The following is a 22,969-nucleotide window of genomic DNA, read 5'->3' as shown; positions in this document are numbered from 1 at the left end:
GGCTCTGTTCCCTTCATCCTTGGGAATCCCTGTGATCAAATTGCTGCAAGAAATACAAGCAGAACCCAATGATATCCAAAGAAGAATCAATCAAACTATTCACCTGCAGCAGACTAGAGAGGAAGTGTATCAGAGAACTCAGGTTCTGCAAGATACACTCAAGAAGATTTTTGACAAAAGAACAAAAGCTAAAGATTTCTTCATAGGAGACAAAGTGCTGAAGTGGGATTCTAGAAGGGAAGACAAAGAAAAGCATGGAAAATTTGATTTCCTTTGGAAAGGACCTTATGTCATTCAGGCTGTACAAGGAAACAACACCTATTTTTTGAAGAGTTTGGATGGCACAGAAGCTGAGGAAGGGCCAGTCAATGGGCGAATGCTCAAGCATTATTTTGATCCTCTTTGATCAACATAACAAGACTGTATATTGTACATAAATAGTGTCTATTTTAGCAGTTCATTACAACAATTAGATAAGGGATAAGATGCAACAAGTTCTGAAGGAAAAAAGCAAACAGTTGTGCCACCTTTTGTACATATTTGAGCTTATCAGAAGAAATAAAAAAGAAAGCTTGGGAGCCATGAAGATGACTGAACATTTAGACCAACTGGCAAAACAGAGTTGTTATTCTGTTCACATTAGCTCATGAGAAGTGTATACATGTTACAAAGATTCAGTTGTGTGTCTACAGCAGAAGGAAGTTTCAGATTACAGCAAGAACTGAAAATAAGGCCATCTGACCTGCTGTTCTTGACTTTTCACCTGGAAAAGCCATCCCCAAGTGGAGCCACTGTTAGGTTCCTATACCAATAGGTGTCATTTCTCATGATTGACTATGGAAGTGCCAAATATGATCATCCTTTCCATGCTGCAAAGGTTCCATATTTTGTAAACAAATAAAGAAAATTAAAAATGTAAAGAGGGTATGCCCTAAAAGAAAAATCAAAGGGAAAGAAGAATGAATTGGTCAACAAAAGATAAAGAAAATGAACCCCAAAGAAAGACCAGGAAAGTGGCCAGTCAAAATGCCACTACTGTCCTATTTGTGTAAAGAAAGTTCACAATGTGCAAACACTATTTCTTATCACACTTGATGGATGGCCCAACAGCTCAATCTGGGCCAGTCCATATTTAAATTTCCTGTTGTAGAATAGAGAATGAAGGTCTGTCCAAACAGTTCAAGCTTGGCAGATCACTAGATAGATAGAGAAATAAAGGGCCCAACTGCTTAATCTGAGCCCTTGGAAGAAATAAGGATAGATTTAGATAGGAGGGCAGCCAAAAGAAAAGAGGAAAATCAGGGTTTGCTAGTTCAAGTGCACCCAATCAAAATGAAGAAAAAATGTTAGGAATTGTAGAATGGGTAAGTAAATTGAAGTTGCAGAAACAGGTCTATCAACAGTGTCATCTTTTTGAATATGATCTATTTCATGGATATCTCAAGTGCCATGGCAAAGGTGTGATGACAGATCAGATGTTGCATGTCTAACTCCCCCTCTCTCCCCTCACAATAATCATTCACTAACATCCCTCAAAGAGATTGGGATCTGCTCAAACTCTTAACTTCACTCCATTTCCATAAAAACTTAAGTGAAACTTCAGGTTTACTTAAAAGCTCAAAGCCACATTTCTTGTGTAAAGTTTTATTTCTCCCCACACCCCCAAGTCTAGGTGATTCATATTCATGCCCCTAGGACTTCCCCTCATATTCATATTAACATGTTAACTCTATTATATAACTCCCACTTATATTTCCCCTCTCCTACTATACATAAAAATACATAAAAAACCTAAAAACATTATAAATATTCCGCCTCGGCCTAATATGGCTATGTTTTAATTTTCTCGGGAGTCATTGGTCCACCTGGGGCCAATAACAACCCACCACGTGTTCCGCTGGGATTTGTTTGACCTTTGGTTAAACAAATAACCATAGTTCGCCGCGCAATAGTAGTGGGATTTAATTAACATTCGGTTAATTAAATAACCATATCCATTAAACCCATAATCAAAGGTTTTAAACCCCGACAAACATTATTTAATACCGAAATATTAACGCAGGTCCAGTAGCATAAACTTCCGCCATCTATGCCTCCCGTCAACCGTTGGATAGCGCCCTCTAGATCCACCGGCTCTGGTCGATATCAGAGCCGCTCCCACGTCTGTTTGTTAGCTCCCGATGGAAAGCGGTTTTCCCATCGTACCCCGGGACGTGTGTCACCTTTCTATTGCATCGGGCCCATTCTGACGCAAACCGCCCCCGTACAAAAAGCAGTCCGATGGAAACCACAAACCGCCTCCTGTTCTCGCTGCTCACATCATTCACCACGTCTGCACCCACGTCAGCGCCCACGTTACTGTTTCGTCTGCCGTGTCTGCCATGTCATCTGTCCATGTCAACGACCACATCATTTGCCACGTCACCTTCCGTACCCCGCTACAGGACAAAGTTACATCATGATGATGTCATCCCAAAAAAGCACCAAAAAGCCTGAAAAAACCCAAAATTTTGTTAAAAAGTCGCGAAAGCGATAGTTTTGTTTATTTCTTCTTGTTGATTTACGACGACTGTGCATGAAAAACACAACCAATTTGCCACCATAGCTCCAGTCCGCCACCCAGAGGAGTTCAGTCCACAAACTCGGCCCCTCACCTCGCTCCTCAACCCGCATTTAGCACCTGGCGCCCATAGAACAGGTATTTACCAAAAAACTCACTGATAAGCCCTGTTTTTTCGACTTTCTCTGCTAAAATCGCCCGAACAGTTAGAATTCCAGTTGAATTACGTTGTGGCCTGTGCATCTTTATATTGCAAATCACTCTGTTTGCCCATTTTTCAAAGAAGTCTTGTGAATTCTGCTCCTCTGCAAATTAACCATTAAAACTGAAACTCAAACCCATTTCCGCTTGTAAATCACTGAAAGAGCCCAAATACTGAGCGAATTCTGCCCAAAGACACCTGTAAAAGGAGCGCCCTTTCCCCTGCTTTTATCCAGCTTCCCGATCAAATTCTGCAAACTCTGTTTTTACTGTGAATTTCACCCAAAGCAGCAATTTCTAGAAACATAACTCAGTCTATGATTTCCTGAGGAAAACCAAAACTGGTGTTCTATTGTCTGTTGCTCCAAAAGCTCTAACTTCAAGTTAAAAGGTCACTTAACAAACTGAAAATGGAGGCTCCAGTGGCCCTGAATATTGCACCCTTGAATGCACCACATAAGGAGTTGGAGTGGCTACCTCTTGCTGATAGAGATTTCCAGATTGATGACATGGAGGGTGACAAACCTCACCTTCAAGCTTTTTGTGAAATAAGGAATAGCTACAGGAATAAAGCTGACATATTTAGAATCTGGGAGTCTAATATGCCTATATACTACCTGCCTTCAGTGAATGTCTTCCCTGACCTCATCCATCAATGTTGTGCTAATTATGAGCCTTCTCAAAGGGCAGTGATGGACCCTTCTGGAAATGTCCTCTTTCATATCACCCCTCAGTCTATAAATGAGATGCTGCACTTCAAGCCAACTCAGCCTTTGGTCCCTCTCTCCATGAAACATTTGCTGGATCAAGCCTCCAAGCTGTCCTCTGCAGAAGTTGACCGAATTGCCAAGATGTTCATGCCACCAGATTGCTACTCCAGATACACACTTCACTATCACCATGCTTGGTTTGATGAGCCCGGAAGAATGGTCATAGACATGATTTCCTACATCTTGGGATTCATAACAAGTGAAATTGTGGATGAGACTGTCTTAGCTTTGATGTCCATGTTTGCTCCAGCACAACCCCTTGCTGTCAAGTATGATTATGCTACCTTCATAGCTAACAAAATTCACGAGAAATTCATGAATTTAGATAGAGAGAGAGTGTTCAGGTACACTTCATACATATATCATTTGCTGTTGTGCTATCAACCTGATAGTTTCCAAGCTCCTCTTAAAAAATTGGACCTCAAAGGTGAAAGGAGGTCTGTGATTTTCTGGACTTCAGTTTTCCATGAAGTCCACAACTCCCCATATTCGTACTGTGAGTTCATTGACCTGTTTATATATCCAGCCACTTCTTTGTTGATAACAACTGCTCCTACCAGGCTCTCTGCTGAAATGTAGAAAATCCTACATCTCTCAAAATAATACAGCATTGGTGACTGGTATTTTTACAAAAACCACACAGTGATCAGGATTTATGGCTATCAATTAGCTCCCTACAAGCTGCCGAAGTATGTTCCTATGAGACTCTTTGCCTTGGAATACTACCGGAAATTCAGTAGTTCAGATTTGACTCATTTCTATGCCGCTAGGAAAAAGGCACAGCTCAAGATAAGACATCAATTGGGCCCTTTTATCTTCAATAAAAGGGAAGAAGCCTGGGAAGAAGCAGATAAGATATTAAAAGATCAAATTATGCTGAAACAAAGTTTTCTTTGGTCACCATATGACCCTGAACATTTCATAAGTTTTAGGAGAGTAAAAAACAAGCTTACAGGATATGTGCACCACAAAATCCCTGAAATTGAACAATATGCTAATCAACAGGAATGGGTAGAAGGCACACTAGTTGAAGAGCTTACTGAAGAAGAGAAATTAGAAAAAGAAATGAAAGAGCTTGAAAAAACACTTGACCTAGACTCTTTTGGACAGGTGCCTTTCACATTGCCTCAACAACTTGGAGCGGGCACATCATCTACCACAACTTCACAACAACCTGCCCAAGAAAGTGCTCCACCTGCAGGGACATCCAAAGGCAAGGAAGTACAACATTCTGAGCAGCAAGATACAATGACAGACCGGCCAGATACAACAAAAGAGCAAAGTCAAGGGCAAGGCCCTTCAACACAAGCAAAGGTAACTGAAATCCCTGTGTTACAAACTCCTCTCAATGAGGAAAGAGCCAAGAAAAGGGACAGGCAGGAACAGACACCTACTGGTGGATCGACAGAACAACAAGGGGAAAAGAGGCAAAGGTTAAACCCTTACTCTGAGGAAGAATTGATAGAAGAAACAACAGGCAACTTAAGGGGCGAGGAGACAACTGAACAACAGGATCCTCCAATTTTAGACACATCAACTAGCTCTTTTCAGCAAGAGCAAGAGAGGCAACATGGTGTGGAGGTTACATCCACCAAGCAACAGAGTAAACAAGGCTTGGATATCAAAAAAGCCTTCACTAAAATAAAGGCCCGAAATGAGCTAGTGAGGTTCCAGCTTTATAATCAATTGCTGAGAATGGCTCCCACCAATCAACAAAGGCTAATGGCAGCCTATGATATCCAAGAAGGGAAAATGACCCATAGTCACTTTAGGCCTACAATGCAGCAGCCACAGTCAGCTGCTGACTATATCGGAACCAATCTAGAAGTTCTCTCTAAAGACATCCACCCAATGGACCAGATTGAGTTACATAAACAAACTGGTGAAATGGTGTACTCCACCTTGGCAGACAAAACATTATTGGCTCACAGACTGCAAAATTCATTGCACAATACATCTGCCCAATTGGAATTTGAGAAGGCTTCCTCATTAGCCAAGGATAATAGAATCAAATCTTTGGAGGAAATTATTATGGAGCTGGGACATGATCCCAAGGATCCCAAGGGCATACAGGCCTTAATTAAAAAGAAAGAAGAAGATATAGCAGCCCTCAGAAAGCAGCTCAGGCTGCCAAATACAATCCATCCTCAGACCACAGAAGTTTCACAATAGAAAGAAGAGGAGGATGTAGTAAGTTTGCTAATGAGGATGAATGAAAGGCTAGCAGAAACAGAGAAAGCCTTGGAGGCAGCACTACAAGGAAAACAAGGAGAGTTGGCCTCTCAGCCAGCTCAAACAACTCCAATTCTTACAACTGCTCCTCTTACAACTACAACAACAGTCCTCCCCATTGTCCCAGAATCAACAGTAGGTACCTCAACTACAACAATAGTTACAGCAACAACAGCACCAGGACAAGATTCCAGTCTAAGCATGGAGGATATGATGAAAGAAATAAAGGCTTTGGAACTCCAAATGGCAGAATTGAAGGAAGCCAAAGAAAAAATAGCAAAGATTGAGGTATATTATGATAAATCCAAAACGACTGTGGCTGAGAAAACAAGAAAAGTGAAGGCCCTGGAAAATAAGGTTAAAGCTTTGGAGAAGGACCTTACTCTTCGTAAAACACTGGCAGAAATCAAAACAATTTTGTGGGCTAAAATTGGCCAGTCCATCACTGATCAATGGACATCAATCCAGACTATTCATGACCAGATTGAATTGATAGCGATAGCTCAATTTGAGACTCAAAAAGCCAGAGCATTATTGGCAAACAAGCCCGAACAGGCCAACCAGCTGATTCATTTTTTGAATACTCATACCAAAGAACAACTAGCAGCTCTAGATATCAGGAATAGAACAGACACCATTTTGATAGTGAAAAAGGTGCTGACCATGAGGAATTTTGTACAAACTTTGGAAAGAAAGTGCCAAGAGATGCAAACAGAAATAAATGCCTTCAGACAAAAGTTTGCAATATTGCAGAGCAAGGGGTTACCCAGCTTACTGACCAGCCATGGAAGACTGTTAACACATGAACAATATGCTCACAGGGTGAACACCTATGTTACCAATCAAATTACAACATCATCAAGCAGCTTAGAAGAGACAGTGCCTCCCTCTGGACAGGTTTTATATGACAAATTAGAAAATTTGTTCTATATTGAACATGAGATGAATCACCTTTTTGAAGTCCAGCCCAATTACTACAGGTATACTGAAGCTGATGAGACATTGATAAAATTACAAAGACACCAGTTGCCACCAGATCAATGGTGGCAGAGCATGCTTGAGGTTTTACCAAGGTAATGTTGGTTCTCTTTCTTTGATCATCTGCATTAAAGAAAATTTCAATATACGGGTAACAAAGGAAAGAATTCACGCAAAGAATGCATTAAGGCAGAATCAGGCACAGGTGACAGGGCCGTGACAACAACTCAGGAACGAAAATCAATGAGACAACAGCCAGCTGACTTAATAAATCAAAAAGTCAAAGATAACAGACCACCTAAGGCAGCTAGTACAGCGTAGTTACTTCTGCATTCATTACGCACTCTTTCCAACATCATTTATTGCCTTTGAAGAAGTAGATGGATAAATTTATTGCTTGATATTTTCCCTATGGGATATTTTGTAATTCTCTTTGTATAAATACCTCCTCAAGATATGTATTATTGTTGGCTGGTGAATATCATTCTGGACCTGCGCTGTAATATTGAGAAACTTTCTGAATAAAGATTGCTGGAATGCTTTGCTGGTGAACTTTTTGTTGTGGGATTAATGGCAGAAGAATATATTGCAGAATTCTCGTGTTACTGCATGGAACAATAAGTCTTTTTACCCTTGCTTTACCGTTCTTATGTTTTACATATCATCTATATATCATATTCTGAATTGCAGGAAAAAAGGATAACCGAGAATTTACTTGACTGTACTCTGTGTTCAATTCCTATTAATTTTTATGTTTTCTACAGGAGTAGCATAGGCAAGAATTCTTGACTGCTCTTGTCTCCCTGGTTCTTTCACTCTAAATATCATCAAGGAATTCTTAACTACTCCCTGATAATGTTTATACAATTTCCCTTTGTTGGCATAATGAAAGATTCTTGATTGCCTTTCATTCCCTGACTTCATTTCATCTTATTCCAGCTTGAAAATTGTTCTGTTTTTAATTATCTTGCTTTGTAGTTTTCCTATTGCCAAAGAAACCATACCCAGAGGTTTATTTCCATTAGACTCCATCAACCCAATGGTCTGAACTTCTCTCACATTACAGCCCCGCTCTACTGAATGTGATCTTCCAAACACCAAACAAAACTTGTGCTTCATAACTAGCCTAACATATAACAAAACAAATCTAAATCATAAATAGAGAGCCCTCTCTGATTGCAGATTGGCTAGAATATGCAGCTAAAAGACTGGTTAGTGGTTACCTCGACCGTATTCCCTTCTGGAGGCAGGGAATAACCTGAGTGATAACACCATATTTGGATGATTTCATTGAGTCCTTGATACATGATAAAAATAAGCTCATATACATTGGGGCTCTTAATAATTTCAGACAATGCGCTTACAATGAAGGATGTTAACATGAAAGCCAAGCCAAAAACAAGGAAATTGATCATATAGATGGAGAAATCTCTTAATCTAGTAAGGAGACTAATATTCTTAAGGGAGAAAAATATAAGCAGAAACAAAGCACATCTATTGTAATAAGGGATTTGATCTAGAGAATTTTTGTATGGTAAATACAATTGATCTAATGGCCAAGCTACGTCAACAACATAATATAGATGATTACATTCCAGACAATGTTAAGAAGGTAGTTGAAGACAAACTTCTAGAGGATCAAGGGAGGGACCATGATTTGATTGATATTTCTTTGCCATCTAACAAAATTGATTTTCGATTGAAGTTCCTATAATCATATCACTACATCAAAGCATTATTCTTTGATACCTTGCACTAAACCTATTGTAACAACTTTTCCAACACCTCTTTTTGAGGGAGATCTTTAAGATGATTTTGCATACTCTTCAAATTAGATTTTTGATCATATTATAGGATCTAATTTAGAATTCCATCAGTCCATTATATATACACATCACATGCTACAAAGGTTACATCATACTCTACAATCAACTAGTGGGTGAAACTGCCAAGTCACAAGGAACTAGTTTTCATTTTGTGTTACTTTATGAGCTCTCATTGCTAATGTTATCAAGTACAAGGCTCAACCAGTAGAAAAAGGATTTCCACATGATGGTATATTATAGAACTGAGGAAAGGTTCATGACATGTTTTATCAAGAATACCATCCTTCTTTGTAACAATTACATAGTTGACATAGTAGGCAATGTATTTTGGGGGAGGAGGGTGGGGTTCTTCCTATTGGGTTTTCCCTCTTTACGTCACTCTTATCATACTACATCTTCCATAAGTAGTTTCATGAGTATCTAACATGGTTGAAAATTTATGAGACTCATTAATTTTTATTTCTTGTACATGAGTACTTAACATGGTTGAGAATTGCCAAGACTCATTCACTAGCGTACTCCCTAGTTAGGCTTAAGGGGAGGTGTTGGGGTACATTCGACTAAGAGTTCATTGGGACCCAATCAAGATCCACACACCATTATACTCTATTCCATACATTATTATAGGCATATATGACCATTGTACACTCACTACTAGACATTCAATATCATTTGGAAAATGTTCTATGTTTAGAGTTTTCTACTTTTAACATGTCTATTTTTAGCAAGGGGTGCCACCCATAATTACATGTGGTATTGATTAGACATTGATTGGAGGAAAATATGTCTAATTTCAATCCATTAATTTAAATGATCCTATGCCTAGGTCGTTCTAGAGTGAGTATGCACTTCCTCCATACTTTGTAGCATTTAGCTGCCATTTTTCTCTCTCCTCCCCTTATTAGTTGACTTTTAGTCCTATTTTAGAGTTTAACTAAGCTTATCTGGTTAGTTTTTTGCATTTAAGATTTCTCAATTAGTTCTAACTAATTAATAGCTCCACTTACTTCTATTCCACTCCATTTTAGGATATTTTGCTAATTTTGGGTCTCCTAGTCTAATTTTGACTTGCCAACTAGGGAAAGTGATTTTTAGTTATACTAAGTGCATGTACACGAAACCCAAACATAATTTGAATTGGTTGTACCCCATGGTCATCTACTGGGAATTTGACTACACTTGCTACCTCTATAATCTAATTTTCTAAAAAAAACTTTTAATTTAATCCCTATACATATGATATGCATAACTAAATGCATTCTACCATACAACACTCTCACATACTAGAGTTATAAGCACATAAATATACCATTATTTTCTATGCCATGCAATAAAAATTTTGCAACTAATTATAACATAATTCAAATAAACATTTAAATAAACACTTATATAAGTAAATATGCTTACTGGTTACAGACCTCGAATGTTCCTTCCATCCATAGACCAGACTATTTATATTCTCTCAGTAGTGAGTCACCCCTAAGTAGGAGATTTGACTCCGTAAGGAAATAACTTAACCAAAAAATAGGTACTTGTCCAATACCAAATGTGATAGGGCCACGGTACAAAACTCCAACAACCTCCAACCAAGAGGCTCACATCCCCCATTAGCCCCACACCCAAGTAGTGCACCCCTTTCTCTACACCCACCATCCCTCAAGTCATGCCACTACCTATAAGGTGTCCAACTCAGATAACTAGGGATTTTTGAGAGCCCTATGGATTCTAGGAGTTCCTTTTGCTTTCAAGCATCTCCGGGTACCCTTCAGGCCCTTACAATGGAAAACTGTCCCACTTGTCACAAGGTCATCCCTTATTTTGAATCAAGGTGTCCAATTCTTTTCCCAATCATGCTCTATATAATGTGTATGTAATAATACCAACATCCTCACTTTCACATGTATGTCTTTCATTTGACACATGATACCCTCTCAAGTCACTTAGAGGACATAAGTTAAATAATGTGTTCTTTTTAATAACTATTAAGTCATACAAAGCCACTTTTCTAACACAGATGGAGTCTTATCCCCCTATACTCTTTCCATATGAATCAGTCTATAATAGCAACATATTTTATTAATGTGCATGCAATTTCATATTTAAAACACCAAACTGTCTGTCCCCAAAACATATTTACATCGATACAATGACCCCAAAACATATAAACACATATGCACAAAGGCACACTAGCCCAAAAAGTAGTCCTCGACTCACTAGCCTAAGTTTCATATGTACATGTTTATTTACAATCCAAGGGTCGATTCAGGGTGTTACATTCAGTTCCCCCTTATTTATACATTGTCCTCAGTGCATTATATATACACAATATATAGCACAATTATCTAGAAATATGAGGGTATTTTTCCCTCATTGCATCTTCATGCTCACTTGTAGCATCTTTAGGACTGAAATGTTGAAAATGACAACAAGAAATGCTAAAAATTGAAGTGCTAAAAATAACACTACTATAAATAGTAGTTCAGGTACTAGTGTTGGACATAGCAACAAGGAATGAAAAATGGAAGTGCTAAAAATAGCATTGCTATAAATAACATTTCGGGATGGATTCCTATTTTAGTTAGTCCATGAACTAAAATAGAGAAGTAAAATTCGAATTTGATCTTAGCAGCTGTTTGTAAAATAATTAATTAATTCATCTTGAGTTAATTAGATGTAGAAAATCAAACATGAAGTCTATGTGGGGACATGCAACAATTTCTCCATTAATTGAGGAATTTATCCATCAGTTAAAGAGATAAGGATGAGTTGTAATATTGAGTTGTAATTAGTTGGATCAGTTAACTGAGTCAAATCCATTTATATTAATTCAAACAATTTGTTGAATTAATTGTGAGTTCAATTAGTTAATGCTTGCATGCATGTAACTACTACTCTCCAGATAACTGAATATTCTCTCATAAATAACTCATGCATGTCAGTTTATTCAGAGACCCAGTTGAGTTCAAAGGAAGGGACAATGTACTATCAATTGGAGGATTTTTCCTATATAGGAAACTCATCCATGCAGAAGGAATTATCTCCTTTAGGATTGCGCAGTTATTTATGAGTTTGGTGAGTTGTGTGAGAGGCCAATTCACACAAGTGGCAGCACTAGACCCTAAAGAAAACTACGCAAGGAAATAGGAGGCTTGGAGGGCAGAGGAGAAGGTTTGTGAGAAGCCTTTGACTGTCTATGAGTAGTATTGTTTGATTGCAGAGAGAGCAGGATAGCTTGAGCGTTGATTCTTTTTGTAACTTGAACATATTTCCACTTGTATGATAATACAAAGATTGGGTTTTTAGGCTGAGGCTTTCCCCGTGTTATTTATTCTGTGTTATGTGTGATTGATTTCTCATTCTCAGTTATATGTGCTCTCATTGATCTTGCTCATATTCGATTAAGCTTCCGCAAAGTTTGATGTAGAAGTAGATCTTGTATTTTTCTTTAGTCTATTGCATAATCTGTTGATCTATAGTGGGAAATTTCTACATGGTATCAGAGCAAAGGTGATCAAATGAGAGAAATGTATACAAGAAGTTCGAAGTTCGAAGTTTGAGGTTCCTGAATATAGAAATCGAGTTCTTATCACATCTCAATTTCACCAATGGCGTTTAGCGGATTAAGGCTCGAGTATGGCCTTGATGGCAGCTCAAATTATATAGCCTGGAAGGATCGCATGGGAGCAGTATTAGAGGATAATAGTCTAAAGGACTTCATTGGTCAAGAAGTCCCCAAGCCGACTGATGCTACTTAATTGGCGGAATGGAAGACGTGTGGCTAGAGCAAGGAGAATCCTTCTGGAGGGAGTTTGAGACCACATAATCTCGAGTCTCCATGGGAAGGAGACACTATTTTCGAAGTGGAAAACATTGAAAGATCTATATCAGAATAACAATGATCAAAGGAAGCTGTCGCTGAAAGACAAGCTTTAGAAAATCAAGTGTGAAAAGGGCGACACGATCTCTACACATCTGAACAAGCTCACCACCTGCAAGGATGAGCTTGGAAGTGTAGGGATCACGACTGCTGATGATGACACGGTGGGTCTTTCACTCCTCGGTCTTCCTAAGAGCTGGCATAGCTACCAAGACTCGATTAATGGAAGAGAAAAACTGCCAAATTGGGAACGATTTTGGTTGGATCTGATGCAGGAGGAGATAAGAAGAAGCACCAGAGATGGTTCTTCATCCAAGGAGGAAGAAGAAAATTGCACCTTAGCGAGTAAGGCTAAGAAAGGGAAGGAGAAGGATTCTCATCCCAAATCGAGTTCTTCCCATGGTGGGAAGAAGTTGACAAATCGAAAGTGCGATGATTTCATTGTCATGAGGTGGGCCATTTTGCTACAAATTTTCCATTGAAGAAATCCAAGTTGGGATCCAAGGGAGGATCTGAAGGTGAGGCATTGGCCTCATAGTTCGAGTTGGATTTCACCCTCTTCGCATGCATGGTTTCATCCATGGTGGTATGTGGTTGGTTTCTTGACAGTGGAGCTTCATTCCACATGACTGACGACAAGAGTTTATTCAGTACCTTGGAGGAGAAAGATCTCCAGATACTCATAGCGATGGATAATGATGAAAAGTGTAGTGTCTTAGGAGTAGGCACGATTGTTTTTCATAGGAAGAATGGAGCTCGCATTACTTGACCGATGTCAAATATGTACCAGGACTGAGAAAAATTTGGTGTCGATCGCAATGCTGGAAGACAAAGGCTATGATGTAGTCTTCTAAGGGAAAGGTTTTTCTTAGACACATCACCATGAGACAGGTGAAGCAGATCGGTTCACAAGTCAAGAATCTGTATGCTCTTAAGTTTCAAGATGCATGCAAAGCCTTGAGGAGCAAGGCAACTGCTGGAGACTTGGTGGTTGAGAGGGAGAGTTCATTAACATACAACGCCAAAAGAAGTCTCAGACAATTGTGGAGGAGCCACAATTGGTGAAGCAACTTCAGGAGGTTGTAGAGCAGCCACAACTAGAGAAGCCGAGAGGAGATCGAGTAGAGACATCCACTCATGCAGAGACCTCCAGTAGGGGGAAATTTCAAGCCAAGTGGGCAGAGGGATCACATGCATCCATACCTCTAGGTCGGAGGTGGGGCGATGTGGAGTGACAGTCCCAAGAAGGTTGGAATAGGGGCAGGATCATTGAGGTACCCAACCTCTTTGATTAGACCTTGCTACGGGAGCCCCGACGAGGAGTAGCAGGACTGGCTAAGTGGGTAGAGACAGATGCGGATGGAGCGGCAGAGAGAGCTACAGTGCAGGAATCCCAAGACAGTGCAGAGCTAACAGGCTGCAACAATGCGAGAGGCACAAGAGTGTTGCACTAGTGCAGGATGGCACAGAGAGGTGTGCAATGGTGTGAGATGCATGGAGTGTTGCAGCAGCTCAGAGGTCACAGAGGGATCACTTGTCAACAGTAGAGGAAGCTTCAACATCAGAGGATGTTTCTAGCCCTCCAGGAAGGTCAGTTGGGAGTTTTTTTTGTTTCTAGAGTTGTTGGAGTAACAACACTTGGAAGAAGTGTTGCACAAAGAACATTCCAAAGGTTCTGGATTGGGTTCGAATGCCTTTCTTGTTGAGAGGGAGTGTTGAAAATGGCAACAAGAAATATTAAAAATAGAAGTGCTAAAAATAGCACTGCTATAAATAGCAGTTCAGGTACCGTGTTGGACATAGCAACAAGGAATGAAAAATGGAAGTGCTAAAAATAACATTGCTATAAATATCATTGCGGGATGGATTCATATTTTAGTTAGTCCCTGAACTAAAATAGAGAAGTAAAATTCGAATTTGATCTTAGCAGCTGTTTGTAAAATAATTAATTAATTCATCTTGAGTTAATTAGTTGTAGAAAATCAAACATGAAGTCTATGTGGGGACATGCAACAGTTTCTCCATTAATTGAGAAATTTATCCATCAGTTAAAGAGATAAGGATGAGTTGTAATATTGAGTTGTAATTAGTTGGCTCAGTTAACTGAGTCAAGTCCAGTTAGATTAATTCAAACATTTTGTTGAATTAATTGTTAGTTCAGTTAGTTAATGCTTGCATGCATGTAACTGTTTTTCTCCAGATAACTGAATATTGTCTCATAAATAACTCATGCATGTCAGTTCAGTCAGAGACCTAGTTGAGATCAAAGGAAGGGACAATGTACTATCAGTTGGAGTATTTTTCCTATATAGGAAACTCATCCATGCAGAAGGAATTATCTCCTTTAGGATTGCACAATTATTTCTGAGTTTGATGAGTTGTGTGAGAGGCCAATTCACACAAGTGGCAGCACTGGACCCCAAGGAAAACTACGCAAGGAAATAGGAGGCTTGGAGGGCAGAGGAGAAGGTTTGTGAGAAGCCTTTGATTGTCTATGAGGAGTATTATTTGATTGCAGAGAGAGTAGGATAGCTTGAGAGCTGATTCTTTTTGTAACTTGAACATATTTCCACTTGTATGATAATACAGAGATTGGGGTTTTAGGCTAAGGCTTTCCCCGGGTTATTTCTTCTGTGTTATGTGTGATTGATTTCTCATTCTCAGTTATATGTGTTCTCATTGATCTTGCTCATATTCGATTAAGCTTCTGCAAAGTTTGATGTAGAAGTAGATCTTGTATTTTGCTATAGTCTATTACACAATCTGTTGATCTACAGTGGGAAATTTCTACATGAAATGTGTCCATTTCACCTTTACCAAGGCGATGGATAATTTTGGAGCACTTTGACCTCCCTGTCCAAAATTTGCACTGGCTGGACCTAAAATTCTCCTTCTAGCTCCACCTAAATCATATTCCAATCAATTACATGGTTAGCATTAAGAACACAGTTTTTAATAATGAAATATGAAACTCATTATGAATATGCATGGATGTTGGTAGTGCAATCCTATATACAATTGGGCCAATCCTCTATAGTATTTCAAATGGCCCATAAAGTTTAGCTACTAACCTTGCACAATTGCCTAGTTACAATGAACTTTTTTTGGCCTTCACTCTCAAAAAAACATGGTGAGCAACTTTGAATTCCCTATTTAGTTCATTATTATATGCATATATTTTCTACCTATCATGGGAAACTATCAAATATGCTTGATATTTCTTACTTTCTCTTCCATTTCCCTCAGCAAGTCTGGCCCAACAGTGGACATGTCTATTGGTTTTTCCCAACTTACATGTATTTTGCATTTATTTCCATAAAATTCCTCAAATGGGTTCATCTTCAAATATGCTTGGTACCCATTATTATAAAAAAACTCCACCAAGTGCAAATAATCGTTCCATTTGGATGGTTTGTTAATTACATGCATTCTCAACATATCTTCAATTACCTAATTGACTATTTTTGTTTAAACATCTAACTCTTGATGGTATGTTGTGCTAAAGTTTAGACTAGTTCCAAATCCCTTAAATAACCATGTCCAAAATTTTGATGTAAACTTGGAATCCCTATTTAAAATAATTGCATTGGGCATATTATGTAAGCTGACAATAATTTTTCTTCATATAAATTTCAACATCAATTGTTACCTTATGTGTTGACTTCATTGGAATGAAGTGGGTAGTCTTAGAGAGTTTTTCCACCACTACCATGATGGAATCATGTTTCCACACATTCTTGGGAATATTTGTAATAAAATCAATAAAAACAACTTCCCATTACACTAAGGAATGGGCATTAGCTATAGAAATCCAACTGGATATCTATGTTCATCTTTAACCTTTTGGCATTCTAAACATCTCATTATATAATCAACCACCTCCTTTTTCATACCTGGTGAAAAATATTGTTTCTTAAATGTTGAAGTTGTCTTTTGGTACATTGGATGTCCACATAAGGTACCTTATGAAACTCATTCAACACTATATTTTTTAGCACCTGAGAATCTGGCACATAAATCCTACCTTTGTACAAGAGGATTCCATCATTTCCTAATTCATATTTTCTACACTTTGCGTGTAAATTACCTTGTTGTATATTTCCTTTTATTTCCATGCATTGCTAATATGAATTTCCAGCTTCTAAATTTTTGGTTTTTAAACCAGATTTGCATACATTTATGGTTGTACCATGCATTGTATGCCCCCTTATATTGTGTGTATCAAACACATTCTTTTCCTTAACTTTTATGTGTTTAATTTCAAAGTCATAATCAACTAAAAATTCCAGCCATCTAATTTGTCTAACATTTAAATTTGGTTGTCTAAACAAGTGCTTCAAACCATTATGGTCAATTCTCAATTTAAACCTTTTCCCCATGAGGTAATTCCTCCACATTTTTAAGGCATGTATAATGGCTTCCAACTCTAAATCGCGAATGGTTTTTTTTTTCATGCTCTTTTAGCTATAGAAATAACTCGAAATTTTCAGTTTCTAATGAATTCAGACTAAAAACAATAGACACAAATTTCTCTACTCAATCTGCAAAAGGGAAAACATATAATAGAAACACATGAAATCATTCAATCACAATGAACACAATATTTTTACTAGGCAACCCAACTGGGAAAACCCCGTCCTCTATTTTTATTATATCAGATGAGAATATAAATTTATTACAATGACTGCTTCAATCGTTGAAGCTCAACCTACACTGCAATACTGATCTCTTCCTCCTAAATCTTCTCTAGCAAATGCTTAGCCAAATCTAGGCCTCATGTTGCCAAGAGCTCCTATTTTCTTACGCAATCCCAAGATAATTCCTCACCTGCTACATGCAAACTCTGTACACTCAACAATAAATACAATTATGCGTTTCGCTCCACTCAACTAGGCAATTCGAATTGCATGCATGACTAAGGTTATTTTTAGTAAATTGACTAGTTAAATAAGAGATCAGTGAGTTAACAACAATTACAACTACTCTACTGAACTCCTACTGACTCTATTCATGACTAGAGCTCAGATAACTAAGTTTCACTAGCTATAAATTCACTAGATTGCTAGATCTTAGCAATCAAATCATGCACAACTCTACTTATTACCCACAAACTCGAATTCACTGACTTAACTAAGTGACTTGTCCATGTCACTCCCGCTAACTGCAACTCAAGTCATCCCCATGATGTGGAAATTCGAATTTCTCCATTTGACTAAGGCAAAAGTCAAATGTAACCTGTTCTTGCTTCAATTTAACACTCCCTCTTAGCAAGAAAAGAATTATGCACAACCCCAATCCTACTCCATTGGAATGTACTATAATACAACTATCACTCCCTCCCTCTATTATTGTTTCTATTGCAACAAATGTAACTGAGAAGCATCCAAAATATTGAATCAACTATGCCTCTGAGCTACAATTGTCTCCTGAGTCTCTGAATGCTACTAGCCTCTGCACTGTCGCTCAAGATATGACTGCAACAACTGACACTGATCCTTTTTCTACTAAATCATGTGGGACCCTGTAGCAAGGGTAATGATCCATTGGAAGAGTATAGTGCAACTATTTCTGTTCTCTTGTGGACCTTGCCCAAATCTTTGCAACTCTGGGACTAAGGCTATACATTGCCCCACCTCATTCCTAGAGATATAGTTGCATGCATGGAAAAATATACCTCTAGCTTGTAGAGATTTTTAACTCGAACACTAATTTTAATACTTGTCTAGTAGCATCACGCTTTAGGTAAACTTTCCCCTTACTGAACACCACATCATATCCTCTGTTCTCAAGTACAACTAAATAAAATAACTTTTTCTTCAGATTAGGAACATACATTACATTCTCTAGATGAAGATTAGAGCCTAACTCCCTCTTAAAGGTGACAGTGCCAATTCTTTTGGTACTATATCTCCCATCATCTCCAAGCTCTATGGGTAATTGTAGGTCCTTCTCATCTAAGCTGCTGAAGAACTCCTTATTTCGTGTCATATTATATGAAGCACCAGAGTCTAGGTACCAGTCACTCCCTCTTACTGCACTTTCCATGCAAGAAATGAGGGTGGAATCCAACTTGAATTTTGATGTGAAAGCATATCCTATTGTTGCTGCTACAGGTTCCTTACTAGATTTTTTTATGTGGACAATTGGTTGCATAGTGTCCATACTCATGGTAGTGAAAGCATTTAATTTTACTAAGTCTTTCTTCTTTCCATGGTTCCAGATGGATTCTACCTCACCTTGGGTCTTATTTCCTTTGGCATTCTTTCCTTTTCCAACTAGAGCATAGTCTTCTTCCTCATTAGATCTAGATGAGACTCCTTCTCTAGTGTTTCTTCTAATATCCTCCTGTACCAAGTCAAACCAAGCTCTCTCCCAATTTGGGAGCTTGTCTCTTCCATTAATTGAATCTTGATAGCTATTTCAGGACTTTAGAAGATGAAGGAGTGCTAAGATCACAAGCTCATATGGTGTCATAGTCTCTCCTACTCCTCCAAGTTCATAGTTGACTGAAGTGAATCTGGATAGGTACAAAACAATGGTTTCATTTTTTTCATCCAAATGTTCCTGAGCTTATCTTTAAATGCCAATTTATTGGCATCGATGCTGCTTTAAAATAGCTTTGTGAGGGTTTTCCACATTTCATAGGTAGTATTCTTGCCACACAAACTCAAAACCACAGGGTCTTTGACTCCCTCCAGGATAATCCTCCTGGATTTTTTGGTATCTTTCTTCCACTAAGCAAACTGTTGTGCATCTGATGCCACTAGTTTTGCAATATTAGTTTGTATCTGCACCAATACTCCATTGTCCTCCAACACAAATTCCATATTGTCTTTCCAAGCATAGAAATTATAGGTTCCCTCCAAGCATATTCAAGCCTCAATCCATTGAAATACATTGTTCCCGCATTGAAGAAAAATATGCACCAAAAACTCTGCAAATTGAATTTTTTCTGAGAGAAGATCTGGAACCTGGTTTCTATGTAGTCTTCAATAGCTCTAATACCATGTAGAAATAATTCAAAATTTATAGTTGCTAATGAATTCAAACTGAAAACAATAGACACAAATTTCTTCTACTTAATCTGTGGAAGGGAAAAACACAAGAGAAACACATGGAATAATTCAATCATAATGAACACAATATTTTTACTACGGAACCCAACCGAGAAAAAATCCTCCTTTATTTGTATCATGTCAGATGAGAATACAAATTTATTACAATGTATGCTTCAATCCTTGAAGCTCAACCTGCACTGCAACACTGATATCTTCCTCTTGAGTTTGCTATGGCAAATACTTAGCCAAATCTAGGCCTCTTGCTTCCTCCTATTTCCTTGCACTATTTGTACTCCTAAAGAATAGGAAGAGCACCTATTTGCTTGTGCAATCCTAAGATAATTCCTCACATTCTACATGCAAACTCTACACACTCAATAATATACAACAATACATATAATTATGCCTTTTCCCTCCACTCAACTAGGGAATTTGAATTGCATGAACGACTAAGGCTATTTTTAGTAAATTGACTAGTTAACTGAGAGATAAGTGAGTTAAAAATAGTTACAACTACTCAATTGAACTCCTACTGACTCTATTCATGACTAGAGCTCAAATACCAAGTTTCACTAACTATAACTCCAACTCATGCACAATTCTACTTCTTACCCACAAACTCGAATTGATTGACTTAACTAAGTGACTTGGCCATGTCACTCCTATTAATTGCAACTCAAGTTATCCTACTAATGTGGAAATTTAAATTTCTCCATTTGAATATGGCACAAGTCAAATGAAGCCTTTTCTTACTACATTTTAACATTAACTTCCTTGATTCATAACATATCACATGAGGATTTTACATGAGGGAAACTCCAACCACTCCTTACATGCATCAAATCACACAATGAAATCTTCATTTCGATCAACTATCTTCAGTATAGGTTCACTTGTTATTAATATTTTTAAATGTTGAAAGGCCTCTTCAGATTTACGAGGCCATTCAAATCCCACACCCTTCTTTTGAAAGGAAGTGATAGGATGGGTTATTTCTGAGAATCCCTCCATAAAGATTCTATAATATTATGTTAATCCCATGAAGGATCTCTCCCCAGTCACGTTTTTTGGTGTTGTACACTCTTTGATTGCTTTGATATTTTCTAGGTCTAATGCTATCCCTTCCTCTGAAATGATATGACCGAAATAATGAATTTTACTTCGCTAAAATGAACAGTCACTCAATTTGGAATACAATTGATGGTCCATGAGTATCGACAATACCATCGTTAAACGTTTTTCATTCTCTTCCTAAAATTTTGAATACACCAAGATGTCATCCAAAAATACAATGAAAAACTTATCCAAATAATTAGGGAAAATGCATTCATAAGGCACATTAAGACACTTGGTGCATTAGATAACCCAAATGGTACCACCACAAAATCATAATTCCGATATCAAGATTGAAATGTTTTCACATTGTTGTCTTCATCCTTAATCCTTTCTTGATGATACCATGATCTCAAATCAATCTTGGAGAACACGTTATCTCCCCTAAGAGATCAAGCAAGTCATCTATTCTTGGCAATGGGTATTTGTTCTTCATTTTTACTTTATCAAGCTGCCTAAATCAATACATAACCTTAGTGTACCATCCTTCTTTTTAACAAAAAGCATTAAGGAACCCCAGGATGACACACTTGGGCATATGTACCCTTTCTTTAAGATTTCTAACTACATTTATAATTCTTTAAGTTCTAATGTGCTCATTTTGTATCATGTTTTGGACACTGGGGCATCTCTAGGTACCAAATGTATAGAGAAGTCTATCCTTTTTAGGTGGTAAAATTGGAATTTGGGTAAATACACATTCAAATTCCTTAAGTTCTTGATGGTGTCCAGTGCTTGGTTCTTGATCCTTAGCTTCCTATTCCATGTGGGATACATAAATTTGGTACCTTTTTCTCAAAATGTTCTTCAATTACATGTCTACTATTGCCCTACTAGAAATCGGCCTTGGAATTCTTTGAACTTTGTACTTTCCACCCTTCTTCATCAAGGCAAGTAAATACTTTACTATAATAATCTAGTACTACATGATGTTTTTTGAACCAATCCATACCAATTAGGCAATCATATGATCCCAATGGCATGATGTTCAAATCTGAACTTGTGCTCAACCCATTCATATTAATTTGGCATTCTTTTACAAATATAGTCATTCTTATTTTAGATCCTATAACTAATTGAACTAACCAAGTCATACCATGATTATTTTTTTTAGGTTAAATATTTCAATAAGTTTAGGATCAAGATAACTATGAATAGCTCCAAAATCAATTAAAAAGCAATGGCCTAGTTATTTATCTTACCTTCAAGTTTGATCATATGCATATGATGATCAACCTGCCTATTGTCCAATGTTGGATAGATCCCGGGCATGCTTTTATCCATTTCCTCCACTATATCAACTCCTTGAATATGATTTACAATCCTCATTTTGTCTCCATTGTGAAGGTAGTCCCTATACACGTTTCTCCTCCACAACCCCAACACAAGATGGGATTAAATCTCAGTCTCTTACGTAATGTATGAACCACCTTTAGTTCCTGTATGCTAGTTGAGTTTGCTATTTTTCCTAAGAATTGTTCTTGAAAAATGAAGGTTTAAACCCCTTCTTCCTTTGCTCCATCTTGTTTCTTTTCTTTTCATCCCAAGTTTTCTAGAAGGTTGGTTTATTTTTTCCCTACTCATAAAGGTACTCTACCTTCCTCATAGCTTCTTCGAAATTTCTTGGTTTTTTGTTTCCTTAAAATGGGCTCACAAATCTCTGTATTTTTAATAAAACCAACATACCTCAATAATTTAGTAAATTTATAACCATACTCTTCCATTGTCATATTTCCTAACTTGAGTTCAAAGAAATCCTACATTTTGCTTTCATAGTAGTGCCCGTACAAGTATTTCCTTTGGAAGTACTTTTAAAATTGTCTCCATTAGATCTTATTTTCATCCAAATGTTTGACTTCTATGAGCTGTTCCCAAATATTTTTTCCTTTAGCATTATATTGTAATTCATGCCTATAACTTGGAAAAGTAATTATGTAACTAAAGGTATTTTCTCATCTCTAATAACCAAGTTCAACCTCCTCTACCTTCTTATGCTCACCATTAAATGTAGGAGGCTTGATCCTCCCAAGTTCTCCTTGAAAACTATTTAAATCAGTTTTCCTTTTTTCCTCCCTAGTGACATGCTTGGTCAACTTCTTGATTCTAAGGAAACATAGTCTCTCTTAGTTGAATGCCTTGATGACTAATGGTGCTACCTAATAACACTCTTGGAATGCCTTGGATCTTCAACGTCCTTCTCTCTAACTGATGAATCATGTTCCTTTGCATGCCTAGTGATATGAATTGGATCATTATATTGTTTTCATCCATCAATGCTTTCATAGCGGAAAAAGTGGAGGAATCAACTCTTAGAACCATTTTTTATTGATGGGACCTAGTTTGGAAAATTGAGT

The sequence above is a fragment of the Pinus tabuliformis genome, chromosome 7 (assembly GCF_031772625.1).
Source record: "Pinus tabuliformis cultivar Carrire ecotype Pingquan chromosome 7, CPIR1, whole genome shotgun sequence".
In the NCBI taxonomy this organism is placed as follows: domain Eukaryota; kingdom Viridiplantae; phylum Streptophyta; class Pinopsida; order Pinales; family Pinaceae; genus Pinus; species Pinus tabuliformis.
The sequence above is the reverse complement of the archived record's forward strand: the minus strand, read 5'-3'. Positions refer to the sequence as shown.